The sequence below is a fragment of the Dioscorea cayenensis genome, chromosome 10 (genome assembly GCF_009730915.1).
Source record: "Dioscorea cayenensis subsp. rotundata cultivar TDr96_F1 chromosome 10, TDr96_F1_v2_PseudoChromosome.rev07_lg8_w22 25.fasta, whole genome shotgun sequence".
Classification (NCBI taxonomy): domain Eukaryota; kingdom Viridiplantae; phylum Streptophyta; class Magnoliopsida; order Dioscoreales; family Dioscoreaceae; genus Dioscorea; species Dioscorea cayenensis.
Window position 1 is genome coordinate 12,920,613 of NC_052480.1, and position 17,980 is coordinate 12,938,592.

Genomic DNA, 17,980 nt, shown 5'->3' on the forward strand with positions numbered 1-17,980 from the left:
TGAAGCCATCACCTGAGACTCGCCTTGCACTTGGGGCTTGCCCCACCCCAGCTTTGTTGCTCTCCTACTCAGTAGTCAGCTTTGTTGCTTTTGATGAAGAGGAATGACAACAGCCTCGATGCGTGTATTAAATATTAGAATAGTTGATATAGTTATGACTCATTTGGTCAGGTTTACTTATGTTTTCTTGATTTTCAATTTTATGGTGGGTTTATTTGATAGAAAGAATTAGGAATAGTTTGCTCTAAAACATTATTATTTAGAATAATTACTAGAAAGGGTAATTATAATATACTTACCTTATAATAGAAGGGGTAATTTTACTCTTCAACATGAAGCGGTGACTATAACCCCACTTTCATCCAAACCAAACACTAGAACTGTGGCAGTGCTAATTTTTAGCTTTCAATTTCTACTAACCAAACACTGGAAGTGGTAACTGATTTGACACTTCCCATTACAACCAAACACATGGAACTGCACACTTCTAAATGAAGTTTACATTTCTATAAAAGTTATATTTTCATGATTCCACCACTTCTGAACCAAACACGCCCTTAAGGGGTCGTTTGGTTGGCGGTAATGTTTTCACATTACCATCTGTTGAGTGGTAATATGAAGATATTACCATGTTTGGATTAGGGATGGCAATTTGTACCCTACCCGATGAGTATATCTGTACCCGTACCTGGTCAAAAAGGTTAATACCCTCTTTGACCGGGTATGTGTACGGGTAAGGGTATTACCCGTTATTTTTTGAGCGGGTACGAGTCGGATAAGGGTATGCCCCTACCTTACCCGTACCCTTACCCATACCTTTACCCATTGAAGAGGGTAAAACCCATACCCTCATACATATATATAATTTCTTATTAAGCTAAATATTTACCCACAATTTACCCAAGATATATTTTCATTGTGATAAATTTAAAAATAATACTTTAAATTTTCTCTTAATATATTATTTTGAATTTTGTTTAATTTTTATATTTATATTTGATATAACATAATATTTTTTAGATATAATATTAAGAATCACAATTAAATTAAAAAAATTAAACATTATAAAACAAATATAAAAAAATAATGTTATCATAATTTATTCTATAAATTATAAAAATATCTTGAAAAATAAGATACTAATAAAAAATCATGGTTATGAGCATTATTTATAATGTTTTTATATTCAAAATCTCATTAGACATTTATAAAATTTGAAACTATAAAAAAATATAAATAGTAGTATACGAAAAAATTTAAAACAAAAACCAAGATAGTTAAACATAAAAAAAAATGTAGAGTTACCATTGAGTCTAAATAGACGCCAATAAAAATCAACAAACTTGTTATTTTGTACTAATTAATTTGTTATGTATAACTTTTATGTGATTATATAATTTAAGATAAACAAATATATATTAACTTGTAATTTTGAATTTATGGATGTATGTTTAAACATTATATTATTATTATTATTATTATTATTATTATTATTATTATTATTATTATGTAAATTTATATTTAAATTTAATTTGATAAATTGAACAACAGTTAAGCGGGTACCATGCGGGTAAGGGTAAGGGTATGATTTTTTGTACCCTGGAGAGTACGAGTATGAGATGGGGGTTACGGGTAAGGGTTTTGACATACCCTACCCATACCCTACCCGTTGCCATCCCTAGTTTGGATAAGGGACAATGGTAATGTTGATAGTAATCTAAGATTACCAAGATTAGAATATTACTAAGAAACTTAGTAATCTCATTACCACCAAATTAGGTGGCTATCTGAGATTACCAAGTTAATAGTAATCTGATAATTTTTTTGAGTCAAATATACCCTTTTTAAAAAAAATTATTTAAAACATAATACAGGGTGCAATATGCGAATTTTTTTTCATCTTCTCTTTGTTTCTCACGATAGGGTTTCTGGAGCGTTTTAGGTCTTTATCCGAAGTGGAAGCAATCCGATTTCAACACCCATCTCGGACCTCCATTCAATCCAGGTTTGTTCCCAAATACCCATCATCATACTTTCACATGATTATTTGATTTGATTCTTGCTTCATTGTAGTCCTCATTGTTGTTTGGTGATTCCTTGATGAGCATGATGTTATGTTTTGTGTTATTTGTGTAGATGTGCTATAATTGATGGGGATAAAATATAGCCCTAATCGAAAGGAGGAAGCTTGCGAGGAAATGGATCGAAAAGATGGGAGCTTTTTTTTGGCGAACAGAGCTGAAGCTAAGAAACAAAAGAAAAAGGAAAGAAGAAAACTAAATAGACACAGGAAACAAAAATTAATGATAATAGAGGAGTAGATCTCTTCTAGCCACTGACGCTCTCGGCCACAATAGGAAAGCGGGCTATTGGGTCGCTCATATCCTGTCAAATGAGGGTATTTTGAGAATTTTTATATTTTACCAAATTGATTACCATGATGATCTAAACATAGTAATAAACTATTCGGGTAATAAAAGTTTCCAACCAAACATGTTTATATCAAATTACCATAATATTTTCAACCATATAATATTCCCACCCATATTATCATGGTAATCTCTTTACGTAATAATATGCCATTACCATGAACCAAATGGCCCCTAAGTAACATTTAGATGCAAGTAAACATTCAAGGGATGATTACTAATTTCAATGGATACCCATGTGGGCTGACATTATTATCCCTGGAAGGGAAATATAACTCCCCTCACCAGGGTAATAGCCATTACCCCCAATATTGGAGAAACGGTCATTCCTCTCTTATAAAAAGACCTTTTTGCCCTCTTCTATTATGCATAATTATTTTTTTCAAATTTTTTTTGTACTTACAAAATTAAAACTTGGGGATGTAATTCTTGATTGGGATTATTGATATATTTATAATGAAATCCATTAATTTAAATAGTACATTATAATAATTAATTTATTACAAAAACTATTATTAAATGAATCACGATATTATGTATAAAAAAGTCTTACTTATTTTTAAATAATTAATTATAACAATTATATTGAATGATAATTATATAGTTTAATACATAATTATAAATACCTATAGTTAATTTAAATATAAAAAATAAACCTATAAGTCACATATAAATATTATATTTAGATTAAGGGTATAATAGTAATTTTCTCATATATTCTCTTCTAACTTTTTACATTCCCAATAAATTTTTACTCCAACCAAACAAAATTTTCATTCCCATCTCCCTCCTCAAAGTTTTCAATCCTATCTCCCTCATTAAAGTTTTCATTCCCATTCTCATCTCCATTCTGCCATCCAAATGCTACCTTAGTTTTTCAAGTCAAGTTCATGTACTCATGTACTTTAGGCGATCAATAAAATTAATTTCATTTTGCTCATATTTCTTTTTTTTCTTGTTGTTGCCAGAATACAACAGTGAATTTGTAGGGGACCTTGAACTTGTAGAACTTCGAACTTGGACTTGGAGATCGAACAAAAGGAGTTGGAGTCTCTTCCTTCTTCAGATGCCGAGACCTGTAGCAGTGTGGGAAGTGTTCCCCACAAACACTCCGATGGCTAAGTCAGTAGAGAAAAACACTTGTCTTCCTTTTCTCCCCTCTTCCTCAAAAAGTCTCCTGATTACTTAAATGAGGGAGGTTATTTATAGATGTATACTTACAGTTATGTAAATACTTTACGTGTTCGAGATCGTGGGTGCAAAGGGAGATAGTGGGTGTAATGTGAATAGTGGGTGTGATGTGAGTAGTGGGTGTGATGTGAGATAGTGGAGTGCTACGTGGGTTTGAATTAGTCCACATCAGTTGCTCCCCACTTCTATCTTTAGGTTAGAACCTTAAAGATGGAAGTAGGTGCTTATATGCTTAAAACTCTCAACCACTGGATAGCCCAATGGTATGACACCAAAGTATAAGGGGAAGGTCATGGGTTCAAATCTCTTCCCCAACAGTACTGTTCAATGTACTGTTTATACACTGTTTACCCGGGATTCTTATACTATTCTTATACTGTACATACAGTTGGCGTCGTCTGTGGGAACCAATCAAAAGGCCATCACACAAGCTTACCTTCGTGTAGTCTCTTCAGTCTACGTTAATGCCACCAAAGAAGTCCCAGACATCACGCTCTCAAATGGCTACAACTCAAGATGAAATGATTCCTCAAAGTGCAAACCTTCAAGAACAATTAGAAGTTCCACCTGAGCCCTCAAAAGATACAATGCCAACGATTCCCTTAAGCGAATATGAAGCGCTTAAAAAGAAGTTCGATGAAAATAACAGAAAGTTGGATGATTTAATGCACTTTGTTTAACAAGCTCTACCTCAAGCAACACTCCCATCCAACCTCTATCATAAGGGAAAGCAAGCTATGGAACAACAAGAGCAAGGTGATCCACGTCCTCATAACCAAGAGAGGGTTGAACTTCCACTAGCCGGAAAAAACACAGAAAAAATCCAAGAGGTGGTAGAAAGCACCTACAAAGGAGAATCAAGAGCGTTTGAGAAAGATGCGGAGGAATCTACCTTTAGCATAAAGGAGACAACTGATCTAAAAAAGATGATTGAACAGGTACTAGAACAGAAGAAGCTGGTTCCTACTGAGGAAACACCACAGAGAAGTAAGGTACTTTCGTCAAAGAAATCATGGTAAAGCCACTACCCAAAAAGTTCAAGATGCCACAGCTAACAACTTATTCTGGGAGGGGGGACCCTTATGACCATATGTAAAACTATGAGGCAGTGATGCTTCTCCATGGATGGGAGGACGCAATCATGTGTAGAACATTTCCGCTTACTTTAACAGAGCATGCACGCATATGGTTTAATAATCTGAAGGAAGGATCAATTTCAAACTTCAATCAGTTGAGGAAGGAATTTATAGATGGATTCCTCATTAATGCTAGAAGAAAGAAGGACGCTTCGTATCTTCTGACCATTAAACAAGAAGAGAAAGAGAGCCTGAAAGACTATGTTGAAAGATTTCGTGCCGCTACCTTAGAAGTACAGGATCTTCAAGCCACAGTGGCAGTATCAGGAATGCTTTAAGGGACATCTCTTTTTTTTGTTTGATATTAATTCAAAGTAGAATGCCAATTTCCTAATGGGATTAGGAATGAAATTTTTCTATATAAACACCATGTGAATATGTATTTTAAAAAAAATTCAGTTAATATTTTTGTATCTACATATAATCTTAAAAAATTTATATGTGCTTTATCCACTACATCTAAATAATAAAAATCTCTAATAATAATTAAGTTAATATATATATATATATATATATAAATTAAACTGAGTTTATTAATTAGATTTAAATAAAACTTAACAGCTTTTATTATTATTAAATATTAATATTTATTTATATGGCTTTTATTCTTGTTAGGGCTTCGTTAAAGTAATTGGTCAAAACTAAATGGGTCACACATCAAATTTTAAGTATTTTAAGTTTCATGTGCTTATGGATTCCTAACTTTCATGAGAGACTAGTGCGAATAAGAAACTAGTGCGAATAAGAAATGTTGTTGCCACCATTAAGAATTTTCTTCCTCTAGTTGCTTGGGGAAAAGGTCCCAAGAGATCTAATCCCCATTTAGCAAATGGGGTTGGTTCAATATCACTTCTGAACATTGAGGTAGGAGCCTTTTGGATAGGTGCAAACCTTTGGCATTTGTCACACTTCTTTACCTTCTTTGAAGCATCATCTCTCGTGGGTAGGCCAATAAAAATCCTCGCACACAAGACTTTGGTCGCTAAGGCTCTCGCACCCATATGTTGTCCACATATCCTTTCATGGACTTCGCTAACGCATATTCTCGCGATCTTGTTTATGGAGGCACCTCAAAAGTGGCATGGAAAACCCTTCTTATAGAGCACATCATTTATCAACGTGAAACGAGCTGCTTCTCATCTTTAATTTTTTTGGCTTCTAGTGTGTTCAAGGTAGCTCTCCATCTTTTAAGAATTTCTTAAAGGGTATTCTCCAATCATTCCCATCTTCGATGTTTGCTATGTTCTTCTCTTCAATACTTGGCCTTTGAAGTTCTTCAAGATGTACAATCCTTCCCTTTGTTTCCATCGATGATGCCAATTTGGACAAAGCGCCCTCGCATGACTATTTGAATTCCTATTAACTTGTAATAATTGAAATTCTTCAAACTCCCACGAGACAAGGTTTTAACCTTGTGAAGGTATTACGTATGATTAGTTCTTTTGCTTCATATTCTCCTAGAAACTGTTGAACTACTAGTTGTGAATCACTATGTGCTATCAATCTTTTCACCTGTAGTTGCTTGGCTAAGCTCATTCCTGCTATAAGTGCTTCATATTCTGCAGTATTGTTTGAGCTTAAAAAGGCAAAACGTAATGAATACTCTAGTATATCTCCTTCAGGAGAGATCAGAACTACCCCAGCTCCACTCTCTGATGAACATGATGCTCCATTCACAAACATCTTCCATATGTATTCATCTGCTTTGTTCAGCTCCTCATCTCCGGTGCATTCTACTATGAAATCAGCTAAAGCTTGACCTTTGATTGCTTGTCTAGGTTCAAAACAAATATCATACTCTCCCTAGTTCAATCGCCCACTTTGTAAGTCTTCCGTAATATTCGGTCTTTGCAATATTTGACGTAAAGGTTGATCTGCTAAGACCACTATAGGATGAGCTTGAAAGTAGGGTCTTAACTTTCGGAAGCCATTACAAGTGCTAATGCTACCCTTTCGAGAAAGGGTATCGAGATTCAAAGACCTTGAAGTACTTTTCATCGACGTAGTACACTGGTTTATCCACTTTTCCTTCCCTCCTCAATAAGACTACACTTAAAGCCATCTTGCTAACTCCCAAATATACAAATAATAGCTCTTTAGGCTCAGGTCTAGTCAAAAAAGGTATCTGCTTCAAGAATTCTTTTAGCTCTTCAAAAGCCTTGTCACATTCTGAAGTCCATTCAAAATTTTTCCCACCTCTTAAAGTCTTAAAGAAGGGAAGGCTCCTTTCAGCTGACTTGGAAAGAAACCTATTTAGGGCGGCTATTCTTCCAGTTAAGCGTTGCACTTCTTTCATAGATGATGGAGATCTCATCTCTAGTATGGCTTGAACTTTCTCTGGATTAGCTTCTATCCCTCTTTGAGTTATCATGTAACCAAGGAATTTCCCAGATTGAACCCCAAACGTACATTTGTTGGGGTTAAGCCTCATGTCATATTTCCTTAATACCAAAAAGACTTGGGTGAGTTTTTCTGTATGAGATTCACCTATCTTACTCTTGACGATCATATCATCGACATAAGCTTCCATAGTGTTACCCAAAAGGTGTTTGAATACCTTGTTCACCATTCTTTGATAGGTTGCTCCTGCATTTTTTAGTCCAAAAGGCATTACTTTGTAACAATATGTCCCTTTCTCAGTGATGAAAGCAGTCTTTTCTTTATCTGAGGGATTTATTTTTATCTGATGATATCCTGAGAAAGCATCCATGAAGCTTAGCAACTCATAGCCTGAGGTCTCATCCACTAACTTGTCGATTCTTGGTAAAGGATATGAATCTTTGGGGCAAGCTTTGTTAAGATTTGTGAAGTCTACGCATACTCTCCATTTCCCATTTGATTTCTTTACCATTACAACATTGGCAAGCCATTCTGGGTATTGGACCTCTTCAATGAAATCAGCTCGAATTAGTTTATCTATCTCTTCTTCTAGAGCATACTGTTTTTCGGGTGCCAGGTTTCTTCTTTTCTGCTTTATCAGCTTTATACTCGGGTCCACATTCAAGTGATGAGAAATCACCTCCAAACTAATACCTGGCATATCAGATGGTGTCCACGCAAATACGTCGATGTTCTTTTTTAGGCAAGCGATCACTTATCTTTTTATTTCTTCTGTCATTCCACTTCCCAAGTAAGTGACCTTATCTGGATCATCATCTTTTAACCTCACAGGTTCTACTTTTTCCATAGGCTTTGGCTTATCAGCTGAGTCTTCTGAGATTGCCAAGGTTTCATCCCTTAACAATTGTTTTCCTTTGATGGAAGATACATAACAGCTCCGAGCTTTCTTTTGATCTCCTCTTACTTGCCTCATTCCTCCTAGTGTGATTGGCAACTGGATTGATCCCATGATAGGAATTGATTCTCCTGAGAAACTAAATAGTGGCGATGCCACCTTCTTCAATCTATCACACGATAAATTCATCTTCTCAAAGCAGTTCCAATAGATAAGGTTTACAGAGCTCCCATTATCAATGAGAATTCTCTCTACTGGGAACTTCATAATGGTTACGGAAATAACCATTGCATCATCGTGGGGCATGACTACATCTCCTTGATCTTCGGAAGTAAAAGTGATAGGTTCTTCATTCTCTTGTGTTTTCATGATGTTGTTAACTTCATAAGCTTGCCTTGCATAAGCTTTCCTTGATGAAGAGGTCTCACCTGCTAAGGTTTCACCCCCGATGATAACATGTATTGCTGGGTGAGATACGTTGTTATCTAAAGTGGGGGTTTTCTCCCTCGTCTTGGAGTCTTTTTTATCCTTCATCCCCCTGTTATCTTCAGATCTTTTCTTTTTTGAGTAAGTCGGTTTCTCGTTTCTCCATGCTTCTGAGTAGACAAATCTGTTAAGCTTTCCTTGGCGCACTAGAGATTCAATCTCATTCATCAGTTCTTTTCATCTATCAGTTAAGTGTCTATGGGTTTTGTGAAACCTGCAGTATGCATCTGTAAATTTGCCCATTGTCTTGTTTGCCTTAGGAGGAAAGGTAAGGAGCCCAGATCCTTCTATACTTGCTAGGATGGTAGAACGTGGTTGGCTTAATGGTGTGAAGTTCTCAAATTTGAGTTTTGGAACTTGTCTGTGTTCATTTCCCCTTCCAGTCTTTCTCCATTCATCGTTCGTTTTATCTCTATCTTTTCTTTTCTTATCTCTGTTTCCAGCATTGATGTGCCTCATAACATCTTCCGAAAAGATAAACTTATTAGCTCGACTGAACAGATCTCCAAGAGTGAGGGGTTGATCTAGGGAAAGGGATTTTTGAAAATAAAAATCATAATGATGAATCATATTCTCCTACTTCAAATAGAAAAAAAAAAGGAGACAAGGAGCATTATCCTATTCTAAATAAAAGTAGGGGTGTAAATGAAAAAATAATAATAATGATATAAAAAGAAGTGGAGAGAGAATATATATATATATATTTGAGGATATATATATATTGAAAATATCGTTTGAAATTAAAAAAATAATAAAAAAAGGAGGGAAATTCAAAAAAATAAATAAATAAATGAATAAATAATGTTAATAAAAAAAGAGGAGGCTATAGATAAGGATCAGAGATTTTTTTTTAATTCAATTTTTAATTCAAAAAAAAATTCTCCCGTGAGTTGGAGGCTAAGAAGAACAAGAAGAGAGACTGAAAAAATATAGAGAAAAGAGAGAAAGGGAGACGAAGAAGAAGGAGGAAGGAGACTGGAAAAAGAGACAAGAAGAGAGGCTAAAAAAAAATAGAAAAAAGAGAAGGAGAAAGAAGAAGTTGGAGCTTAATCATAAGGTAGATTATCAGAGTAAAAGCTACACCATGTATGCATAGATTTTAATAGATCCCATGAACTATAGTATTCCATGTCTCCATATTTATTTAATAAATTAAATTGGTGTCTATGCACATGGGTTTAGGTTTGATAAGCCAAAAAGTCATGATAAGCCAAAAAGTCATAATGCTACATTCATTTGTTTTTTATGCATGTCTTTTGTCCTTATTTAATAAATTCATGCATGCACTGATTAGAAAAAAATAAAATAAAAAATAAAAATAATAAAAATAACAAAATTCATGTACGCTCATACTACATGCATTTAAAGAGAGCATGTGTATGTACATGCATTAGCATGTATTTCTCTCCTCTCTCGTTCATACTCCCTCTTTCTCTCTCTCTCTCTCTATATATATATATAATTATTTTCATGCATTTAAAGAGAGGCCCTACACGTACATATAACCCAAGCATGCATTTAAAGAAAAGAAACCATGCATGCACCATGAATCTCTTCTCTCTCTTGTGCTCCATCCCTGTATTCCTCTCGCCGGAGACCTGGGCGAATCTCACAGCCTTGAGGGTCTCAGTTTGTCCAAAACCAGGATCTCACAGCCGCAAGGTCGTGGAGCTATGGTGAAGGAGTGCGAAGTGGGGAAGCTCTATGCTAGAATGCATGACGTTATGTCGACGGCGACTTTGTTCCTGCTGCCTGTCTTCCCGTCGGCTTCCGATGATGATTCGCTCTGTGCACTCAAGACCATCATTCATGCTCTTTCATCCATTGTCCCATCTATCTTCACAACCCCATGATATATGATGAGCTTGGTGACAATCCTGATAGTGATGAAGATAATGAGAGTGAGGATGAAGGGCGGCCTTAAAAAAAAAGGAAGAGTCTCTGAAGAAGTTTGTGGTTGATCAATCTGTGCATGAGAGGATAACAGACCTGAGTTATGACACTGCGGCTTTTGATCTCTAAGAATAAACCTTGATTGATGCTTTTGGGAGAGGGGCATTTCTTTGATTCAATGTTTTTTTTTTTGCTACAAACTTGAAAGCTTGGAGCTCGTGATAATGGCCAGAAGAAAAGAAGCACAGGATGGTAAAAAAAAAAAATATACATGATAAAGAAGATGATGCTGACTTTGAATTTGAAATTGAAGGAGGGTATGATCCCTAGGGTGCAGCTGTAATGATGGTTGGGAATCTCCTAGTCTGTATTGAAGATGAAGTTAGTGGGTGTAAGTATGCTCGGCTATGGATGCAAGCTAAGACAGGGAACAGTCCATGCAAAGAGTAACCAAGCCATGTCAATATAGTTCCTTGTTGGGCCTGTCCGTATGGTACGTGTGATCAAGGACAAACAAGCTTGAGCAGGGGGACACAGGTTGCCTGCTTTCATTCTCACTGGCAGCTTGCAAATGGTTTTTCCTAGTGCTATTTTCTCAAGAGAATGATGATATTTTGTTTTGGAAAAAGGCATGGAGTAGCTTATTGGTGGGGGGCATTTTTGGTAAAAAAAAAATGATGAAAAAAAAAAGAGATGAAAAAAAAATGATAAAGGGAGAGTAAAAAAATGATGAAAAAAAATGGAAAAAATGAAGGGGGAGATTAGAAAGAGAAGGAAAAAAATATGGAAAAAACGGAAGAGTGAGTTAAAAAAGATGAGAAAAAAAATATGAAAAAAAGGATACGGAAGGGTGAGTAAAATAAGAGAAGAAAGGGAAAATATGGGAAAATGAAAGGATGAGTTAAAAAAAAGAGAGTAAAAAAAATGAAAAAAGTAGAGGATGAATTTGAGTGGGGGTATTTTGGTAATTTTATTTTTGCAAGGCCTCCTATAGAAAAATCTTATGAAATTTCTCTCATTCCACCATAAAGCTTGACTTTCTTGGGGTAACGAGAATTTCTATGAAATTTCTCTCATTCCACCTTGAAGTCTTGACTTTCTTGGGAGTGAGAATTTCTATGAAGTTTCTCTCATTCCACCTGAAGTCCTTGACTTTTTGGGATGTGAGGAATTTTCTACAAATTTCTCGCATTCCACCTTGAAGTCTTGACTTTCTTGGGGTAACGAGGAATTTTCTATAAATTTCTCTCATTCCACCTTGAAGTCTTGACTTTCTTGGGGTAACGAGAAATTTTCTATGAAAATTTTCTAATTCCACCTGGAGTCTTGACACTTTTAGGGTAAAGAGAAATTTTCATAAAAAATCAAACCCTTTCTTCAAACTCACTTTGAGGTCTTTTGACACTCATTGGAGTAAAAAAGTGGAATGAAAAGAAGAGTAAAAAAATTTCCTTGAAGTGGAAAGAAGAGTAAAAAAAAAGAAGAGAAGAAAAAATGAAAAGTTCACAAAAAATATCTCTCATCAACACTCATAAAAAAAAAGGAAAAGAGTTGACAAAGATTTCTTGAAGCTCACTTGGAGTTCTTTTGACACCCGTTGGAGTGAAAAGAGGTGAAATGAAAAGTGCAAAATCTTTTCTTGAAATGAAAGGAAGAGTAAAAAATGCATGATGATGAATGAAGGAAAAAATGAATGAAAAATTTTTTCACAAAAAGGGAGAAAAAAATATTTCTCGTCAACACTCTTTGAAAAAAAGTTGAGTTGGTAAAGATTTTTTTCTAAGCCCATTATGAGGTTTCTTTCAGAGTTTGAGATCCATTTTAAAATCAAGCCAAAATTATCAAGTTAATGACCTAACCATGTTGAAGGTCATGACTTAAAAAAAATCCAATGTTCAACACTCATTGAAAAAAATGATGATGAATAAAAAAATGAATGAAAATTTTCACAAAGAGAAGAAAAATGTTTCTCATCAACACTCATTGAAAAAGTTGAGTTGGCAAAGATTTTCCTAAGCCCATTATGAGGTTTCTTTCAAAAAAAAAAAATTGAGTTTGAGATCCATTTTAAAGGCAAGTCAAAATTATCAAGTTAATGACCTAACCATGTTGAAGGTCATGACTTAAAAAAAAAAAACCAATGGTCAAGGCTCATAATCATCGAAGAGTCAAGATCTAAATATAATACAAATGACAAACGCAACTCTGAAGTGTTAAGGCACTAAGAGGTCAAAGATTTAAGGAGTTTCACAAGTCCAGGAGCTGGGGATTTTACAAGCACAAAGGGCCAAAGTCTTCAGCGACAAAAGAAGCAAAAAATGACCAAGTGGGCAACTCATAAATATAGAGTGGCCGCAGCTTGAACTAAGCGATGTGTCAAGACACAAACCCACATATAAAAAAAATAAGAAATCGAAGAGGGTCATATTCGCGGAGTTAAAAGGATCTTCCGACATACTTTCAATATAGGAGCTAAGACCGCTAGCTGAAATTTTTTTTTTGAAGAGCATGATAGAAATAGCTCTTTCTAAAAAGAATCTCTTGTTAAGCTTTCTTAGAGAATAGCTCTCTTACTTTTGTATTCCTGTCTATGATCATGTGGTCACATGCATCTTTGAAAATTAATAAAAAAAATTATTATGTTTATTCAATTACTTCTCATTCACACTTGTTTCTTAATCGGAGGTTCCCATGACATTCTCTGGGGTAATTAATATTAGGGGCCCCTAATAAGAGTCATGAACCCGCAATAATCTGAAATATAAAAAAAAATTAAAATTTGATTTGTGATCCATGCTTTTTAACCGGTCATACCCTAATTAAAGGCCGAGTGGAAAGAAAGGAGCCCACACATGGGTTAATAACTTATTTTAATAGTTTACTTAGGCGCACACACAGCTTATATGAAAAAAAAAACTTTTAATATATTGTTTATATAGACTTTGAAAAAAAAATAATTAAAAAAAAGGAAAAAAAAGAAAAGGATCAAATAAAAAAATATAGGAGGACCAAAATAAAAAAAAATTAAAAAAAGAGGTGCCACGCTTCGAATTATGGCATAAAAAATAATAATAATAATTAAAATTTTAAAAGTGAGAATATATATATTGAATTTTTGAGTTTAAAAAAAATAATAAAAAAAAGTGGATAAGGAAGATATTTTGAAACAAAAATTTGAAATTTGAAGAAAAAGTTTGAAAAAAAAAAATCTCTCCCGTATGACGGGGAGTTGGCGATTTGGTAAAACAGAAAAAAAGACTGAGAGAAAAAAGGGGAGGGAGAAAAAAGAAGAAAGACAGAAAAAAAAATAAGAGAGGAAGGAGAGACTGAGAAGGAAGAGAAGAGGAAAGAAGAAGAGAAAGAAAGAGAAGAAGACGAAGAGAATTGGTGTGGTGATGGCCGTGGTGTCATCGGAGATCTTACTCTTCCTCGTCTTTATCTCTTTTCTCTGATTCCAGGTTCCGATCTTCATTCCAAGGGGTTGAGGAGGTCACCTTCGGTTCTATTAGTTCCTCTCCCACACTTTTTTTTTTTCTCTCCAAACACTACCACGAAATGAGCTAGAGGAAGCCAAGGACAAGATGGAGGACAACTTAGTGGTGGTGGTGATTATGGCTTTTGCTGCCGTCACCACCCTGGCAGAATCCAAGACGCTTTGTTTCTGGTTCTCTTCTCCGATCCCAGATCTTGATCACCACCCCGAGGCAGTGAGAAGATCAACAGCGAGAGACAACATTCGATCATAAAAAAAAATCATCGACTTCATCAAAAAATGTTTCCCTAAACAAAAAAAAAGAAGAAAAAGATCAATTGCTCCACCACTGCAAGCAAAATGATGTTCATAACCCTAGCACAAATCTCGAGGCATGCTTGAGAAGCTCGTCAAGTGCTTATAGCTTGAAAAAGGTAGATGTTCTTATAGAATTCCATCCAAAATATATATATACTTATACATGTTCTAGTTGCATCTATGCCATAAAAAATATTTGGGTTTTATTTTACAAAAAAAAAAAATCTTCATTCATTCCCATGTTAATCCATGCCATGGTAGGACCCGCACCTTGGATTGCTTTTACGAACCATGCACTCCTTGATTAAGTGAGTGATTAATTGTAGATGTGGTAGCATGCTTTTATGTATCACATGCCAGCATGTTTTCTCAATCAAAGAAAGAAGAAAAAAAGAGGGTTCGGTTGTGGTAAAAAAATACATTTGTAGAAAAGTTGGACTTTTATGCAAAATCCATGAAAAAAAATGATGAAATAATTGAGGACATATATGCAAAAATGTGAAAATGTGTGAAAATATGAAAGCTCGAGGGTTTAATTGCAAAATCCATGAAAAATATAAAAATATGAAAGTTTGGGGTTTATTGGCAAAATTTGATAAAATGTGAAAAAAAATGAAAAGTTAGAGGATCTAAATGCAAAAAAAAAAGAAAAAAAAAGAAAAGAAATGAAGAAAAAAAGGGTTTTTAGCGAAGATGAGGGGTGTTTTGGTAATTTCACAAGACCCCCTTAAGCTTACCGTGATGTCTAATGCATGTCGACTGCTCTCTTTTGGAGGGCCTCTTCATTGCCTCTTAATAGTCACGGAAGCAGATGGGCTATTGAAGATCCTTTTAAAACTCTCTTTGAGCTCTTGGACCCGGTTTGAGGTCATTGACTCTCTCTGGAGTGATGACAAATCTCTTTGAGCTAATGGACCCTGTTTGAGGCCATTAACTCTTTTAGGAGTGATAAAAAATTCCAAAACCCTTAAAACTCTCTTTGAGCTGATGGACCTTGTTTGAGGCCATTGACTCTCTTTCGAGTGACGAAAAATTCCAAAACCCTTAAAACTCTTCTTGAGCTCATGGACTCTGTTTGAGGCCATTGACTCTCTCGAGTAATGAAACATTCCAAAAACCCTTAAAAACTCTCTTTGAGCTCATGGACTCGTTTGAGGCCATTGACTCACTAGAAGGGATGAAAAATTTCAAAACCCATAAAATTCTTTTTGAGCTCATGGACCCTTTTTGAGGCCATTGACTCTCTTTAGAGTGACAAAGAAATTTCAAGACCTTCAAAAGCGAAGCATTCTAAAAACAGAAGAAAAAAATCAAAAATCAAGGCATTAAAAAATGATGAATCGACGGATGAGCTCAACAACCTCAAGATTACAGGTGTTGAAGAGTTCACAAGTTGCAAAAAGTTTCCACAAGCCCTAAAAGGCGAAAGCTTATGAAAAGTCAAATGAAGTTCCAAATGAAGTTCCAAATCAAATCAAAGAATGCAAATTCAACAAATGAACCCAACAACCTCAAGGATGAAGAGTTGAAGAGTTCATAAGTTGTAAAAAGCTTCACAAGCATAAAAGCCGAAGTTCATGAAAAGCCAAACCATATTTGTGATTCCTCAATGCAGAGAATCTATAACTTAAAGTCCAGATCAAATTCAAGACAAACTCAAAACATCCAAGATAAACGAGCTCAACAACCTCAGAGTTGAAGCGTTGAGGAGTTCATAAGTTGCACAAAAGTTTCACAAGCCCGAGAGCCGAAGCTTATGGAAAGTCAAGTGAAGTTCCAAATCAAATTCAAGATACAAAAGATCAAATGTCCAAATTTCAAGTTTCAAATAAATCAACAAATGAGCTCAACGACCTCAAGGATGAAGAGTTGAAGAGTTCACAAGTTGTAAAAAGCTTCACAAGCATAAAAGCCGAAGCTAATGAAAAGTCAAATCAAGTTTCAAATCAAATCCAAGATGCAAGTTCAAAGTCCAAGTTCCAAGTTCCAAGTTCCAAGTTCCAAATAAATCAACAAATGAGCTCAACAACCTCAAAGTTAAAGTGTTGGAGAGTTCACAAGTTGCAAAAATGTTTCACAAGACTGAAGGCCGAAGTTTATGAAGAATCAAATCAAGTTCCAAATCAAGTCCAAGATACAAATCCAAATATCCAAGATACAACTTCATAAGTTTCTAAGTCATGTTCAAGATGCATATTTCGACCGTTGACGAAGACCAAAAGTCAACAAAAGTCAAAGCGCAATTTTTGGCGAAATAGTCGGAAGGAGATAAAAGGCTACAATTATTGTTGTGTCAAGATGATTAAATTCCTAACTTCTTGTATTTTCAATGAAGTCTATAAATTCATGAATAAAATTTATTTGTCAGAATCTGTTTCTTTCTTCACACTTATTTTCTTAATCGGAGGTTCCTGTGACAATGTCCAGGGTAATTAACATTAGGGGTTTGCCCCTAATGGAAGTCATGAACCCACAATCCCTTGAAGTCTACAAAATATTAAAATTTGATTTGTGATCCATGTTTTTTATCCGGTCAATCTTAATCAAAGGCCGGATGGAAAGAAAGGAGCCCACATATATATATATATATATATATATATATATATATATATATATGTGTCTGGTTTTTATTGAAGAGTATAAACAGTTAAACTTCCAAGAGCCCGTAAAATAAATTAAAAATAAAAAATAAAAAACCCAACAATTATTCCAATTTTATAAATATAACCATAATGAACAATATTTTGTGGAGTATACGGAAGTGAAAAAACCCCTATTTGCTTATTGTTATAGGAATAGGTTAGTTGTAAGCAAGGTTGTCAGACCCGGACCGGCCCGGCCGGTTCAACTGGAAAAATCGGAGCCAGCCATGTGGCGCCGGGTACTCCCATCGACCCGGGTATTAAAAAACCCGGTGTTAACCTGAGTGACCAGGCGGTTCAATCGGGAGCCGATTGACCCGTACGAGTCAATCAGGCTCACAATGTTTATTTTATTTTTACAATATTTAATAATTTATTATTATTTTCTCATTAGAAACCACAAATCGTGTATATTTATTAATATTAATTTATAATTTATAATCGATAAATAAAATTACAATATATACATATATATATCATAAACATACCAACAAAAATTAATATTTAAAAATAAAATATATTAATGTGTTATGTAAATACTTTCTAAAAATTTAATTTATTAAGAAAAATAAAAACAATAAATGGGTGTAATTTTTATTATAAAAAAATATAAATTCAAAGGATTCTAATTAAATAAAAATATAAGAAAAATTTAAAAATAAAATAAAAAAACACAATTGAGATATAAAGAATTAGTGAATTAATTTCTTATTTATTTTAACAAAAAATCAACCAATAAATAAATAAATAAATAACACTCGAGAAGTTCGATAATTATATATTAATATATTAAATTTGTAAATATTTAAAAATGTAAAAATAAATCGACATAATTAGAAAACTCTCATCGTATATAAAGGTCATTTATCGATTTAAATATCAAATTTGAGTAGAGCTTTTTATAATATAATTATGTGTTTAATATTATATTCTGCTCAATATTAATTATTATAATATTTTTTTATATTTAATTATCGACTTCAGTTTCATCCCCTGCTCGACCGGTCGAACCCATCGACCGACCCCTGAGTGACAGGCGTCATTGCCCGGGCCGGGTCTGACAACCTTGGTTGTAAGGTTGGACTCGTGGGTGATGGTATCCCTTCTCTTTAAAACACAGCTCCTACCCGCAAAACGAAGGCCTTTTTCTTCTTCAGCGCCGAGCCCTAGTTTTCGAC